Genomic DNA, 17,762 nt, shown 5'->3' on the forward strand with positions numbered 1-17,762 from the left:
ATTTACCCATTTAACGTGTATGATTCAATGGCTTTTAGTTTATTCACACATATGTGCCACCATCACCATAGTCAATTTTAGAATATTTTCGTCACCACAAAAAGAAGCTCTGTACCTTTCAACTATCATTCCCAACTCACCTCCCCCTCCCAGCCCTAAGCAACCACTAATCTACTTTCTGTTTTTATAGATTTCCCTATTCTGGGCTTTCATACGAGTTGAATCATATGATATTTGGTGTTCGTAACTTGCTTATATCACTTAGCATAATATTTTCAAGGTTCATCCAAGTTTTAGCATGTATCATTACATCATTACTTTTTATGGCCAAATAATATTTACCACAGAGGTAAATAAAAACTAATCATACAGAGATTGTCATGTTGAATAAAGTATAAGGCCCAACAATATACTGTACTAGGGATCCCTTTGAAATATAAACACATGTGACTATACCACATTTTATTTATCCATTTGTCCATTCATTGGTGGTCATTTGAGTGTTTTCCACCTTTTGGCTATTATGAATAATGCTGCTATAAAAAAGTTGTGTATGAGTTTTTGTGTGGGCATATGTTTCCATTTCTCTTGTGTACATATTTAGGAGTGGACTCGCTATGAGGAAAGGCACATGATAACTCTGTGTTTAATCATTTGAGGAACTGCCAGACTGTTTTCCAAAGTGGCTGTACACTTTACATTCCCACCAGCAGTGTATGAGGACTCCTAGTCCTCCATAACTTTGCCAACACTTGTTATTATCTGACTTCTTGATTCTAGCCATCCCAGTGGGTGTGAAGTAATATCTCATTGTGGCTTTGATTTGCATTTCCATGATAATTAATGATATTCAGCATCTTTTCATGTGTTTATTGATCATTTGTATATATTCCTTGGAGGGCAGGATAGTATTAATAGCCATAATTACTTTTAATCCATGTATACCATGTATACAGATAAATGCATGCTTTAATGAATTTTCAAACAGTGAATGCATACATGTAACCAGAGCCAGAACAATAGATAATTGCCAAAGACTCACCCTTCATACCCGAGAATAGCTACTTGTCCAAAGGTGACATTAACCTTGACCTTTATAGTTGCATTAATTGTTTTCAACTTTTTTTGAACTTTATATAAATGAAATCATACAGTTTCTGGTTTCTTGCATCCAAAATTATATTTGTGAGCTTTATACATTTTGTTTCATATAGTTATAGTTCTATCATTCTCATTGCATAAATATATAAAAATTTATTTATTCTTTTTACTACTTAAGATCATTAGGGTGATTCCAGTTTGGGGATATTATAAACAAAGCTGCTAAGAACATTTTTGTACATTTCACTTGATGGACATATATATTCCTTTTGCTTCACTATTACATACTTACGAGTGATATTATTGGGTCATAGTGTATGTTTAGTGCTAACAAGTACCAGAAACAGATCTCCAAAGTCATGCTACTAATTAATTAAACTTAAACTCACACGCTAGTTATGTATGAGAATTCTAGTTGCTCCAAATCCTCAGCAACACATGATATTCCTTTTCCTTTTCATTTTAGACATTGCAGTGAGTGTGAAAAGATGGGAAAAACAGGAAACGAGCAGTAAAATAGTAGGTGTAAACCCAAAGATTCAAAGATTGTCATATCAGATGAAGTACGAGGCCAAACTAGATGCTGCACTTGGAATCCGTTTGAAATATAAATGTACAGATATGTTAAAAGCAAAAGCCTAGAAAATAGAAAAATACACTATTACCCAGACGATTTCAAAACCTGCCTTACCGGTTCAGTTTGGCAGGGAAAGACTGTCACCACTTAGTCTAGCCTGGGATGATGACAGTTCAGCTGATAGTGCTGTGGGCAGGCAAAACTTGCTATCTGGGGCTCTAGGTGGGTGAGGGGGCACCTGTGCTCTGAGGTTGGGGTGGTGTCTCTGACCGGGCTCCATAGTTTTGTGGACCTGCTGGCTGGGCTCCATGTTAGTGTGGGGCCACTGGGTGGGCTCCCTGTTGGTTGGGGCTGCTGGCTGTGCTTCAAAGTCAGGTGGGGCACTAGCTGGGCTCTGCAATCACCTTTAGTGAGCAGCGTTACAGGCCATGTTCTCTGGAAGGGTGATGTTGCTGGTTATACTCCATGATTGGACAGGGCTGTGGGGTGGGCTCAGCAATGAGCCTGGTTGGGTGGAGCCTCAGGCTGTGCTCCTCAAGTGGTTGGTGCTACTGACTGGACTCCAAGCTCAGGTGGGGTCCCAGGCAGGGCTTTGCTGTGAGACGGGGCCTCAGGTTGTGCTTTGTGATTTTGCAGGACCATAGCCTGAATTTGAGCAGAGCTACAGGCTGGGATTCCTGATTGGGTAGGCTGTTGGCTCTGCTTTGCTGTTGGGGGAGACATTGGCTGGGCTCTCTGGTTGGAAGGGATAAAAAATAATCATTGTCATTGATGCAGGAAAAACCTTTGACAAAATTCAAAACAGTTTCATGATAAAAATATAGCAAACTAGGAATAGAAAGGAACTTCCTCAACCTGCTAAAAAGCATTTGTGAAAAACCCACAGCTAACATCGTACTTAATGATAAAAGAGTGAAAGCCTTCCCTCAAAGATCAGGAACACTACAAGGATGTCCAATTTCTCAATTGCTATTCATTATTGTACTGGAAGTTCTAGCCAGAACAATTAGGCAAAAATAAATAAATAAAAGACATTTGAATTGGAAAGGACTTTCAATTCTATATAGAAATAGGGAATAGAATTGAAAGTCCAGAAATAATCCCATACGTCTATGGTCGTAATTTTCGACTAGGATACCAAGACCATGCAATGCAGGAAAGAAGACTCTCTTAAACAAGTGGTGCTGGGATAACTGGATAGCCACATGCTAAGAATGAATCAGAGCCCTAGCTCACACTATCAGCAAATTAACTCAAAGTATATCAATGACCTAGATGTAAAAGCCAAAACTATAAACTTCATAGCAGAAAATATAATGGTCTATCTTAACAACCTCGATTTGGATTTAGCAATGGATTCTTATATAAGACATCAAAAGCATGAGCAACAAAAGAAAAAAAATTAAATTGGACTTCATCAAAATTAAAAATTTTTGTGCATCGGAGGACATTATCATGAAACTGTAAAGAAAACCTACGAAATGGTAAAAAATATTTTCAAATCACGTATCTGATAAGATTTTAGTGTCCAGAATATATAAAGAACTATTACAAATCATCATCAGCAAGAACAACACAAAAATAATCACAAATAACCCAATTAAAAAATGTGCAAAGGATTTGAACAGACATTTCTCCAAATGGCCAACAGATACATGCAATGATGCTCCACATCACTAGTCATTATGGAAATGCAAATTAAAAGCGCAGTGAGTTACACTTCAACACTCCTAGAATGGCTATGATAAAAAAAGTGTGGACGTGGAGGAATTGGAAACTTAGTACATTGTTGGCGAGAATGTAAAAAGGTGTAGCCACTGTGGAAACAGTTTGGCAGTTCCACTAAAAAACTTAAACATAAAATTACCATATGATCCAGCAACTCCATTCCTAAGTATTTACCCAAATAACTGAAAACAGACACTCAAATACTTGTATGCTATTGTTCATAGCAGCGTTATTTACATTATTTACATACAGAATTATTCCAAAAGGTGGAAACAGCTCAAATGTCTGTCAACAGATAAATGAATAAAAAAATGTGATATATATATGTGTAATGGAATATTATCCAACCAGAAAAAATGAAGTGTTAATATATGCTTCAATGTGGATGAACCTTGATATAATTATGCTAAGTGAAAGAAGCCAGACATCATAGGTCACATATTATAAAATTCCACATATATGAAATATCCAAAACAGGTAAATCCACAGAGACAGAAGACCAACTGGTGTTTGCCAGGGGCTAAGGGGAGAAGGGATGGGGAATGACGGCTAAATGAGTGCAGTTTTCTTTTGAGGTGATCAAATGTTTTGGAAGGTAATATAAGGGGTGGTTGCAGAACATTGTGAATGTACTAAACGTCCCTGAATTGTACTCTTAAAAATGTTTAATTAAAAAAAAAAGTTATGGGACTATCATCAAAAAAAAAGCAGCCAAAAATTTAAGGAAAAAGAGTTAATGCAAATTTGTTATTTTCTGGATATTATTATTTTAATGGCTTAATTAAATTTGTGATTTGTTATGATTTTCCTCATTCAAAATAAAACTCATGCTTGTTCCTAATTCTGTATTTATAAATTTTGCATTCATAATTTTGTAAAATGTTTTCTTAAAAGAGGGCACTGTAATCTAAGGAAACAAATATCCTCAAAACCTGTATCTTCACTTGGAAGTAGGAGAAAAATGAAATTAATCTCCACAAATATGAGCAGACATCCCAATACGAGAGTTGTGTGTCATACCTAAAAAGCAACCAGAATAGAATTTTGAGCATATATCGACCAGAGCTTCATTACATCTTCAGCCTAGATCTCCATGATTTTGATTCTTTTATTTTTTTTTTTGGTGAGGAAGCTTGGCCATGAGCTAACATCTGTGCCTATCTTCCTCTACTTTGTCTATGGGATGCCTCCACAGCATGGCTTGATGAGTGGTGCTTTGGGCCACACCCGGGATCTGAACCTGCAAACCCTGGGCGGAAGTGGAGCATACGAACTTAACCACTACGCCACCAGGCGGGCCACATGATTTCGATTCTTAAATGGTGATGTCACCACAGTTAATATTTTCTTTGTCAATGATGACATGTCTTAGCTTTCTAGACTCTAAACCTGATTGAGTCTCTAAATCTGCCACTCAAGGGGATGGCTTTCAGTGGCTTTTTTGAGGTAAGGATAATATAAGCCCCTTATTGAATCAGAGTTCGAAAATGTTAGTAATCCCCTTAAGATATTCTCACAGTATAGATGGGTGAGTTTCATTTTTCTTGTTTGGAATGTATATTTGTCATGGATGTGTAAGCTAAGTTAGGTTTCCTAAAACTCCTTATGGCTCACAACATGTAGCTGCCTCAAAAAGAAGTTTTTGTAAACTTTATATTATGGATTATTGTCTTTTCTCCACTTAATAAAATAGTTGTTCAGATATTTTTAACAACCTTGTACAAAGGTCTCCAGGGAAATGTTTTCTTCTTTTTTAAAATTGTTAAATTAATCCTCTTGAGATAAATGGCACTGTGTACAAAAATGATTATACTTCCTGTCATCTTAAAAACTATAAAACAAGCAATTGTGCTTCTCTTGTAGGCCAGAAATATCTCAAAGTAAACAATGAGTGTGGACTCTTCTCTTTTCACCACTCTATTCTAAGTTTTTTGAAAGGAAATATATTTATTTTGTATGTAATGCAAAAAATATGCTCCAAACTTAATGTAACATACATTGGAGAACACTGTCTCTTTAAAAAAAAATAAGAAGAATTGAAACTAGATAAGTTTCTTATCATGATAAAACCTTTGAGCTTACACACCTTGAGTGTGAGATGCTGGTGCTAATGTACTTATGGATGAGAATGCAAAATAAAAGTAGGTTAAAGCAACATGATGTAATCTATGCAGAAATAGAAGTACAATGATGTACACCTGAAATTTTTACAATGTTATAAACCAATGTTACTGCAATAAACAAAAAATTAAAAAAAAAAAAACATGATGGATATGCAACACTCAGAAATTGCCTCTGTTTTGGGACTCACATCCAAAGAAGACAGCTGGGAATGAAATTACTACTAAAGACATTAAGGTTTGTAAAAAGATTTTGTTTTTATTTTAATCATATTAATTTTATTATATGAAGCTGGACAAAAAAATCAATTCATTTGTAGACCATTGAATTATATGGCGTGGAATTAGAACTATTTTTTTTTTTATAAAGCAAGCAATAAGCTGACTATTTTGAAAGTTACACTGAAAGAATCAATTGAGTTATCTTAATAAGAAATCTTTGAACCTTTCATTTTGTGGGAACCAAGCTTTGAAGAGACATCCTTCATAGTATTCAACAGAATCTCAGAAATGCATTTTATTAAATGCATGTGTTCTTTCCCTCAGATAATTATAATTGCAAATGCATTTAGCATACTGGGTCAGTGTGAATATTGTCAAATATGACACAGGAAAAAGGGATTGGTCCTGAATTTGAGAAATTTTATTTCATATTTATCAAGCAGTCATATTGAATTCAATAGAATCTAAACATTTCATGTAAAATCCAGTTTTGATATTCTAAAGGGACCTCTTATCTTTTACCTATAAATTTCCAGAGCAAAATTCCACAGAAATCCATGGGACTATAACAGTGGTTGGAAACAATGACTATCTTACTATCATCCAGCAAGTATTTTATTTGGAATTAAAAGAAAAATAATGATGTCAGGTAGGTTTTATTTTTAGAATTTTGTAATTTAAATTTAGGTTGGACACTATACATATATGAATTCACTCCTAACTTTATAGTCTGGCACCCTATATAACTCATCCTTTGTTGACTGATGTTTTCCTATGCTTTGGCCTTTAAAAACAAAGTTTGGATTTCAAAAAGCTCATTAATGAGTTACAAATTGTACTTAAATGCCCAGAATATAGACATTTTTAGAAGTCTAGGAAAGGAAAGAAAAAAAGTTAAGAAAGGAATGGAGTAAAAGAGGGAAGAAAAAAATAGTTGTATCATAATTATTTATTACCATGGAAATATTTGTACATTTTTTAACACCTAAACTGGAATGTGTGAAATGTAATAAAGTTAAAATACAATTTAACATATGACATGATATTCTTCTTAGGCAGTATTGTCATTCTTTAGAAATTTCTAGTGATATACTTTTGAGCTGATATATGTGAGGACATAGGCATCGTCTGAAAGAAGATGGAAAACAAGAAAACAATGAAAATGTTAACATAATTTTGAATGGTTATGTGCTGAACCACAAAGAGAGGCTACCATGGCAACAAGGGAAGCATGCAGAGCAATGACACTAATGCGAACAACCAGGCAAGTCTAGCTAATTTTTATTTTTAAATAGCTTTTCCTCTAGAACCTTCCTCAGTCACTACAAATAATAAGTAAAACATACTACATAAACAATACAAACATCATGCATGAGGATACACTTTTTATCTGCTTGGGTATATACATCAGAGGAAAGAGAACAACCAGAGTGTGTGAGCAGAAAGTAAATTCAAGTATTCAGGAAAACGAGGAAAGCAGAATTAAAGTGGTCATGATGCTTTAAAACTTGAAGAGTTTTCAGAAGTTTGGTGAAAGTGTTGAATTCCCATGCTATAGGCTAGAGATGTTTAGGTCAAGTTTATGTTATTTTAAAAGGCAGAGTCTTCAGCTTAATCTAATCTGATTTACAGAATAACAAAGTCTACCAAAAAGAGTAGTAAACAGAGAAAGAGATGTTTACCAAAGGAGAATAAGTCATCTGATAGTATAAAATAAGTTAATATAAACTAAATAGATTGAAAAAATTGCAAATACAGAAGATACAAGTTAAATTATTATGATAGTTTTTCTGTTTCTTTGTTTCTACTTCCATATGACTTTGTCAATGTAATATGTTATCCTTTTGGAATGCCTGGATTTATGACACTTGAGAAAAGAAAACAAACTCAGAGAGCTACAGTGAGTTAGTGAAATTTTGAGTAAAAATTGTCTGAGTGAAGTTTTACAGGTTGTCACTGCTGACTACAGAATATTGAAGGAGGTTGGAAGTGGATAGCAACATGTTTATGGAGGTTCTCAAGAAAATACGTATTTCATGCAGCTTTTTCCCCTTTAACTCTCATCTTTTCTTATTCTTTATTTTATTCTTATTCTTTTTTAGAAGTCAGCTATGAGAAACCACACAACAGTGACAAACTTTATTCTTCTTGGACTGACAGATGATCTACAATTAGAGGTGGTCATTTTTTTTCTCCTTTTTTTTCACCTGCATGTTGAGTGTCATTGGGAATCTAACCATCATCACCCTCACCCTACTGGATTCTCATCTAAAGATGCCCATGTATTTCTTCCTCTGAAACTTCTCATTTTTAGAAATCTTTTTTACAACTGTCTGCATCTCCAAATTTCTTGTCAGTACGGCAACAGGTGATAAGACCGTTTCTTACAACAGTTGTACACCACAGCTGTTTTTTACTGTTCTCTTGGGAACAATTAAATTTGTCAGGTAGGGACTTTGAAATAACTATTATTGCTATGTTAAGAGTTCTAAATGAAAACATATGCAATATTCAAGAACAGAGAGGAATGTAAGCAGAGAGATGGAAACTCTAAGAAGAATCAAAGGTAACGCTAGAAGTAAAAAAATCATTCTATAGAGATAAAGGATGCCATTGATGGGCCCGTCATCAGTCAGCTGGACATGGCTGATGAAAGAATCAATGTACTTGTAGGTAGGTCAACCACAACTTTCCAGACTAGAACATTGAAATGCAAAGATTAAAAAAAAAGGAAGAAAAAAGAACATCCAACAACTGTTGGTTGATTTACAACTAAAACGTGCACACAATTGGAAGACCAGAGGGAGAAGAAAGAGAATAAAGCCAGAAGAAACATTTGAAGTAATACTGGTTGAGAACTTTCAAAATTAGTGACAGACAACAAACCACAGATCTAAGATGCTCAGGGAACACCACACAGGCTATGTAACAAAACAACATCAAAAACAAATACAAACAAACAAAAAAACCCTCAGAGGTAGGCATAACATATTCAAGCTGCAGAAAACTGAAGATAAAGAGAAAACCTTGAAGAGTCAGGGGAAATTAACACTTGACCTCTAGAGGAACTTTCTGACTTCTCATCAGAAATCATGCAAACAAAAAGAGAACATAGTGAGATATTTAAAGTCCTGAAAGAAAAAAAAATCCACCAACAAAGAATTCTATATTCAGTGCAATTATCCTCTAGAAGTGAAGGAGAAATAAAGACTTTCAAGGAAATAGAATTAAGGAATTTATTCTTAGCACATACACATTGCGAGAAATGTTCTAAGAAAGAAGTTCTCCAGGAGAAGGAAAATAATAAATGGCAAAAACTCAGAGATAACGTAACACTTGTATCCAAATGTTTACAAAAGCTTTATATATAATTGTGAAAAAAATGGAAGCAATTAACATGTTATTCAAAAGTTGAATGGCTAAACATATATGATACATCCATATAAGATACACTTTAGCAATAAGAATGCTATCAAGTCATGCAAAGACAGATGAATTTCAAATGCACATTGCTAAGTGAAAGAAGGCAGACTTAAAAGGCTATATACTGTGTGATTCCACTTATATGATATTCCAGAAGAGGCAAATTTATAGAGAAAGTAAACAGGTCAGTGATTGCCAGGAGAGGGAGGGTTGAATAGCTGAAGCACATTTGATTATTTTAGGGTACAAAACTGTTCTATATGACACTATAAAGTTGGATATATCACACTTTGTAGTTGTCAAAACCAATAAAACTTTGCAACACACATAATAATTCTAATGTGTGCAAATAAAAAAAATAAAATCCAGGATATTAAAATGCAATGTACAAAAATTTAACTGGATAACAAATGTGTGAAACAGCATCAGTGAAGGGAGTAGAAATAAAGGTGCTGACCTAAGTGACTGTGGAAATGAGTGGAATCAGCGAGACTAAAGTCTAAAGGAACTGTACAGAAGCCCTGCACTCTAGTTGATAAAGTTGTTTCCCACTATACATACATATATATACTGGAGTTGAATAAATAAGTGCGTGGTTGGCAGATGATGGGAGCCAGTGTTTCACTGTTGGATAGGTTACGTACAAGCAAGGGAGCAAAGCTAGAATGATTCACGTAGTGATGGGTTATAGTTGAAGACCTCACTATGAACTCATGATTAGCTTAAGATAAACACAGATGGATACATATACAAATATTTATAGTCGTGTGTATAGATGTGGGTTAGTATAATTACATGTTTCCATGCTCTGTCACATGAGGGACTCCAGAAAAACTCCAATAAAGGGCGATTCTAGAAAATGCCTAAAAAGTACCCCTCAAAACAGTCAAGGTCATCAAAAACAAGGAATATATAGGAAATTGTCACAGTCTACAGGAAACTGGTGGTACAAGTCTGAGAAATGTAATGTGATATCATCTAATAACATCGTTACAATTACTGCTTTAAACAAACTCAGACCATCCTGGCCGGCACACTTTCCAGCGATGCACTTACAAGATATTTCAACAGCAACAGAAGCCAAGTTGGGTTCAAAATGAGGGATGGAGTTGTTGGGAGGAAATTCAGCAACATTTCTATATGTGTTGTGATAGCTCTTGCCCCAGAGTCTCTTTTCAAGAAAGTTCTATAACAAATAGCTTTGGCAGATTACATTTTTTCCCCCTGACCAGTATAATAAAGATACTGTCTTCTAGTGGGGCAAAATTAGGCAGGTTTGTGCTTTAAAAGATTGGGAATTTACTAACCTTGGGTTCCTCAGCTGTAGATACAAGTGCATTGTGTAAAAAACATCCATAGGATACAGAGAAACTGATGAGAACTCGAATCTCCTGCTTCCTGCTATGTAGTGAGTAATAAAATCCTCTGCCACTGGTGCAGCAGGCCCCTCTTTTCTGGTATCTATGAAATGGTGGTGGGCTAACCCATTAGACTCTAAGCAGGGTAAAAGTTCAGACCCTTGTCATGTTTTGATAACAACAGAGATTTGTTAGAGTATGAGAAAGACAAAACCCACAGCAGTTTAAACAAGAAATAAGTTTATTTTTATCTCATTTAAATGTTCAGACTGGTATGTTGAAACTCTTCTATAAAGTCATTGTGTTTCTATGCTGGAATGGCCTGCAATGGTGTCAGGAACCTGGGTGCGTTCTATCTCCTTGATTCACCATTCCTGGTGTAATTGTTCATACTCATGGCTACAAATGGCCTGCCACACCATCTGCGTTACAAAGTGAGAGGGGTCAAGAGGAAGAGGAAGAGGAAGGTAAGCCTTTTTTATCAAGGGACAATCTTGGAAATTCCACAGATTATCTCCATTTACATCCTTTGGACAGAATTTAGTCACATGGCCACCACAAGTTGCAAGAGAGGCTAGCTATATACATAGATAAATGTTCTGTTAGTATTGAAGAAGTGGAGAATGCTGTATTATGAAATAGTTTAAGATCTATGAGACAATATTGCAAAGACAATTTTGAGAAAAAACAGGTCTCAGAATGGAAAGTGAAGGAGATATAGGACTTGAAGTGTTAGGTGTGTCTACGGAATTAATAATGGTGCATTTAGTGGGGGGCACAATTTTTTCTCTGACAGGCTAAGTTCTCCATCTTCTATTGTCTTTTTTTTTTTTGCTGAGGAGTATTCGCCCTGAGCTAACATCTGTTGCCAATTTTCCTCTATTTTGTATGTGAGCCACTGTCACAGCGTTGCCACTGATAGACAAATGGTGTAGGTCTGCACCCAGGAACCGAACTGCGGCCACTGAAGCAGAGTGTGCCAGACTTAACCAGCAGGACACTGGGGCTGGCCCTATTGTCATTTTTTATCATCACTTAAAATAATCTCTTTTTTTCTGCTTCCAAATCCTTATCTATGTATCTGGGATTTTAGAGCATGAACGTGTGGGAGGGCAAAGACATATTATGGAAATTATACTGAATTCTCCGGAGACATAGTTAAAAGTAGTGTTTTTAAATTATGTTTTTATTTTTAAATATTAAGTGCCTGCTAAGAACTCTTCTATAACATTTAAATAAATTTGTGATCCTTTGGGAATGGTATTTTTGGATCTCATATCCTCCTGAGAATTCTTCATAGTCTAGATATTTTCCTTCAGGGCACAGAAAGCATAAATACTCCGTGGGATCAAGTGTTAATTTTATATGACATTGTGGGTAATACTTAGGAAAGTACTCAAAATATACATAAGTAAACTATAGTAATGGGGAAATTTAATACATTAGTCTAAAAATCTTCCAAAAAAAATAGCTAATCACACCATTTACAAAGTTGCCATTTATAGATAAGGAAAAATGATCATAGATTGTGGGGGAGAGTGAGATCCATTCAGAGCAATGGAACATCAGTGTGCCCTGTTCAGCGTGATGATAAAAGAGGTAAATATTCAAGCAGAGATGATTTTGTCTGAATAAATGTGTATATATCTTTTTTAAAAAATGTGTTTGAGTTTTTAAGTGTTTTTGGTAGGCTGCTTTAGGACTCAAAAAGATGAAAAGGATTGATATGTCTAAAATTTAAAGATCATATTTTCTGTTAGATATATTTTAATCTACTTTGTTTTAATTTTACCTTTAAAGCATTAACCTTATTTTTTCTAAACTTTTAAATTCTAACTTAAGGAAAATAGTGAAAGGAGAAAAATGAAATATAATGAGAATTTAGTTTGAAAAACTTTTCCTTTTTTAAAGTTATGTGATATTTACAACATCTAACAAAACTAAACGTCATTGCATTCACAGGCCTGACTTCTAATGGTTTGGTAATGTGAGTTTTGTTAACGGTTTTATAGTTTGTGATGGAGACAGTGTGTGGAACTGTTGAAGTTGGACAAAGAAATAATCTGACATGGTAAAATTCTGATGTAGATGTTCTAGATATATGAATTCCTATAATTCCTATAATTGTTGCCCTTGAGTAATTTGTGTAAATGAAGACAAAGTATAACAGATTGCTTCACAATTATGTGAATGTAAAATGAATGTACACAAAAAATAATTTTTTTCACACATATATGCCTATTTTATTAACATGATTTTGATAGCAGATCTCATCTTTTATTTTTCACACATATATGCCTATTTTATTAACATGATTTTGATAGCAGATCTCATCTCTTACAGGAGTTCTGTAAACTCCTCTAGGTATAACTAGAAACAATTTTTATTTGTCCTTTTTATCTTTATTTTTATTTATGTGTATGCCTCTTTGATAATAATGTATGTTTAGAGGTTGGAAATAATTATCTTGATATCCTAAAGACACAAAACATTGTCTTACATAGTGCCCACCACAAAACCTTAACCGTTTTATGTGTTTGAAAATGAAGATACTGAGGAAGGAAAATTTCCTTAGAGATATCAGTAATCTTTTTTTTTTTTTTAAGAAATACACTATCTCTGGCCTATAATTATTTGTACAACATGTAGTACTTATAAGAAGATAACTTTGGAAAATACACTCTTTCAAACTTAATCTTGATCTCCAATTTACTAGCTGTACAAACTTGAACAATCCTACTGTCTCCGTTAATACACGCTGTGTGTTGAGAACAGTTATCTATAGTTAATATTTCTTTAATTATGTGTTAGCCAAATATTTGATTATCCTTATGGATATTTAGGAAGTATATGCTTCCTAAAAGTTGTGTCAACACTATTCTGTGATTCCTTATGTGTTGAAAAAATTTTTTTTTTTTTGTGAGGAGACCAGCCCTGTGCTAACATCTGCCAATCCTCCTCTTTTTCTACTGAGGAAGACAGGTCCTGGGCTAACATCCGTGCTCATCTTCCTCCACTTTATATGGGACGCCGCCACAGCATGGCCGGCCAAGCAGTGCGTTGGTGCGCGCCTGGGATCCGAACCGGCGAACCCCGGGCCGCCGCAGTGGGGCAGGCGCACCCAACCTCTTGCACCACTGAGCCAGCCCATGTGTTGAAATTTATCAAATAATACTCATCTCTTTTAGGCCATGCTGATCTCAAAATTGTTCATGTTTTCTGGCTGCACTTTAGACAAAGAACAAAATGATAAGTAGAAAGAGTAGAAGCAGATAGAGAAATTTCTTTGGTAAACATTTTCTTTTTATAATTTTTATTTACAAATTTTCACTTGTAACATATTTTTGCTTAATAATTTACATATTTTTAATTTCAAAATTCTTACTAATTTAAATGTTTTAAATTTTCTTTAACTTTTTTCTTATTTTCGTAACATTGGTTTATAACATTGTATAAATTTCAGGTGTACATCATTATACTTCTATTTCTGCATAGATTACATTATGTTCTCATGTTTACTTACTAATTTACTTATTTTTAATCTTTTTAAAATTTTTTCCTCAAACTCACTACCTTATCTCTAAAAAGCCCTTTTAGGTCTCGAGATTTCCATATGCTTTGTCTTTCTCTTTCTCTTCTCTTTCCTTCTTCCATCTCACTCATTTCATGAACCCACATTTATATATTTCTCTTTGCTTCTATATCCCTTTATCTCATTTTTCTCTTTTCTTTACCTGGCTCATTCTTAAAGCCACAACCTACAGAGGAAAACTGCAGTTTTTGCCATACACATTGATATTGCCAGGCTTTTCCAGCTGATATTGTTTTGAGGAACGAAGTGGGAAGGGTGGGTGTGATAACAGATATTGAAGGGATGAGAATACTAATAAGAGCAGAAAATAAAATTATTCCCACTCCCTCATATTTACTTATCTGAAATTGGATCTTATTAGCCTTAAAAGTAAATGACAAAAGAATTAGGCATTTGAGTTTGATTAGTCGAGTAAACTGGTAAAGTTATACTAGCCCTGAGTATTGATGATGGCTAGCTTTGTGTGTTTGTGTGTGTGTGTGTGTAAGTGCAAAACATGGGCTGATGTACTTGATATGACAGTTATCATTTTGGCTCTAGTGTGCAAACTTCTTTAATTAAACAGGAAATGCTATCGATCCTAACTCTTGCGTATTATCAAGAGAGAAGAAGTATTTTTCTATTGTTTAGAAGTTCCTCTAATTTGCCTCTAATTTATTCAATTAAAAGCAATCAACAATTACTATCATTATATAGGTTATTCTCTGGTAGAATTGCAAACTAAAGATTGAGTCCTCTGTCCAGATACTCTGGAAATGCAAACTATTGTCCTTCTGGCTTAACCATCTTTAAAACATGAATGAATATTGTGTTATTCTATCTGAAACATTGCTTTGATAACTTTACCTTAAACAGTAGTCATAACTGTTATTTTTCAATTGGGATTATCATTTCCTTTCTCCCTTCCTTCCTTCCTTCCTTCCTTCCTTCCTTCCTTCCTCCCTCCCTCCCTCCCTTCTCCCCTCTCTTCCTTCCTTACTTCCTTTCTTCCTTCCTTCCTCTTTTTCTTTCTTTCTCTCTCTCTCTCCCTTTCTTTCTTTCTCTCTGTCTCTCCCTTTCTTTCTTTCGTCCCTCCCTCCCTCCCTCCCTTCCTTCCTTGTTTCCTTCCTTCCTTCCTTGCTTTCTTCCTTCCTTCCTTCCTTCCCTCCTTCCTTCCCTCCTTCCTTCTTTCCTTCCTTTTTCAATTTAGACCTGGAAAAGTTGAGGACAGTAATGGGAAACCATACAAGAGTGATAGTTTTGTCCTAGCAGGTTTGACTGATGATCCACAACTGAAAGTTGTATTATTCATCTTCCTGCTTCTCATCTACTTGCTAAGCATCACTGGCAATCTGGTCATCATCACACTTACCCTGGTGGATACTCACCTCAAGACCCCCATGTATTTTTTTCCTTTGGAATTTTCCTTCTTAAAAATTTCCTACACTACTACATGCATCCTTAAGTTGCTGGCTATTATGGCAACTGGGGCCAAACCATTTCCTATAACAGTTGTGCAGCTCAAATTTTTTTGCCCTCCTTCTCAGAGCATCTGAATTTTACTTACTGGCAGCTATGTCCTATGACCACTATGTTGCCATCTGTAAGCTCTTGCATTACACCACCATCATGAACAGTAAAATTTGCATACAGCTCATCCTCAGTCTGGCTTGCTGGGTTTTTTTGTCATCTTTCCACCACTCCCCTTAGGCCTAGACCTTGACTTCTGTGCTTCCAAATTGTTGATCATTTCTACTATAACACTACTCCCCTCATGCAGATCTCGTGCTCAGACACACAGCTTCTGTAGATGATGGGATTCATCTTAGCTGTGGTGAGACTCGTGGTCACATTGGTAATGGTGATAATATCATATACCTATATTGCCTTGACCATTTTAAGAATCCCTTCAACTAGTCAGAGGAGAAAGGCCTTTTCAACATGTCCTTCTCATATGATAGTGATATTCCTTTCTTATGGCAGCTGCATCTTCATGTATCTTAAACCACAAGTCAAACAAAGAATGTCTTTTTCCAAGTGAATTGAGGTGCTCAATACCTCTATTTCTCCACTTTTGAATCCTTTCATCTACACCCTATGGAACCAACAAATGCACAGGGTTATTTCTTTCCCAATCAAGTGAATATCCGATCTCATTTTATATAAAGGAAATGAACAACGGAGTCTCAAATAATACCAGTCTGTCCAATAGTAGCTTCCAATACATAGTTTGCTCCTTTCCTCCCTTTCATTTCTATGATATTCATCTTTATCTGTTTCAAGCTTTATTTTCACAAAAATCTTTTTTCTAAAGATTTTAATTTTAGGATGTCAGCATCATGGTGGAGTTGAAACCGAGCATGAAGAGGTTAAAAAATCTTACCTGGGCTAGAAGAAGACAGCAAAAGCTTTGAGATAAGCTTTGCTAACTGCAGCTGTGCATATTCAGCATAATCAACTGTTGTTTAAAACTAACAAGGTCTTTCTGTCCATCCTTAGTATATGAGCGAGCTGTCTTTCCAGGAAATAAAGGTCCAGACATCAAGATTCAGCCTCACAAGGCCAAATGCAGGCTGAAGATGAAAACAAACCAGAAAAGTCCAGACAGTCAAAGGAAAGAAATTCAGTCTTAAAGGCCAAATGCAAGCTTGTGGGAAGGTTCCAGCCAGCACATCCACATGCTCCCCCTCCCTTACCTAAAACCCCAGCACATGCTCTCTCTCACAACCTTTAAAACCCCTTGCCTCCCATCTTTTGGGGAGATGGGACAAATTTGAGAGCTCTCGTCTCCTGGCTGACATCACCTGAAATAAAAACTCTTTCCTGCCATAAGGCTGGCATTCCAGTTTTTATTTGGCCTCTCTTGTATGGTGGGTAAAGAACCTGGGTATGTATCTGGTAACAGAGTGAGTAGTTCCCTTTTTCTCTCGCCTCTAAATTACAACCAAACAGATATCCTTTGACCAACAGAGGGTTCCCTACACAGCAAAAGGACGCCTAAGAGATCCATGCAGCTATACATCTGAAGGTGGGTGGACTGGACCCCCAGGAAGCAGTGGAAAAAGGGGATCAACCCCTTCCCCATCCCTTAGCAGCAGTGATCCAGGGCACAGATCCTCACGCAGCGGCCAGTGCAACTGTCAGTAGGGGTGAGGGTGGCCCGGCCCCAAACACATGTGTGCAAAAGCCTGTGGGGCAGTGGCAGTAGTGTGGTGGTGGCCCCCCAGGGCCCACCCCCATGGCAGTCAGCGGAGTGTCAGCAACAGCATGCAGCCTGATCCACACAACTGTGAGCAGACAGGGTGGGAGCACCTAGCCCCCAGTGGCAGCACCCCCGACACCAACTCCACCAGCAGCAGGGGCTGCATACAAGTCCCTGGGTCCCCACGCCCCCCTCAGCAACAGTGACACCCAAGAACCCAGCACCCCTGGCAGTGGTGCAACCAACATCACCAGACAACTGGGGAACAGCAGTGCAGATAGTGCATGGGACTACAGCATCCAAGCCTGCGGAGACCCAGTGGATGAACATGAGACTCAGGAGACTAGAACCAAAGTAACCAAAGCTGTACCCAAATAAGAAAACGTGATTACTACCATAAATGCCTCAGGAGAGGATCAATTCATCAAACATCATGAAGAACTACAGTAACACAGCAGAA

At 36.2% G+C, this 17,762-nt stretch overlaps 1 pseudogene; it reads left to right on the top strand.

Moving 5' to 3' along the window:
* The first annotated feature begins 7,859 nt into the window (after positions 1–7,859).
* Positions 7,860–16,243, top strand: LOC147914705 (olfactory receptor 6C74-like; annotated as a pseudogene).
* Positions 16,244–17,762: the final 1,519 nt, after the last annotated feature.

This window comes from Ceratotherium simum, chromosome 17 (genome assembly GCF_057802395.1).
Source record: "Ceratotherium simum simum isolate JZ-2026a chromosome 17, ASM5780239v1, whole genome shotgun sequence".
NCBI lineage: Eukaryota > Metazoa > Chordata > Mammalia > Perissodactyla > Rhinocerotidae > Ceratotherium > Ceratotherium simum.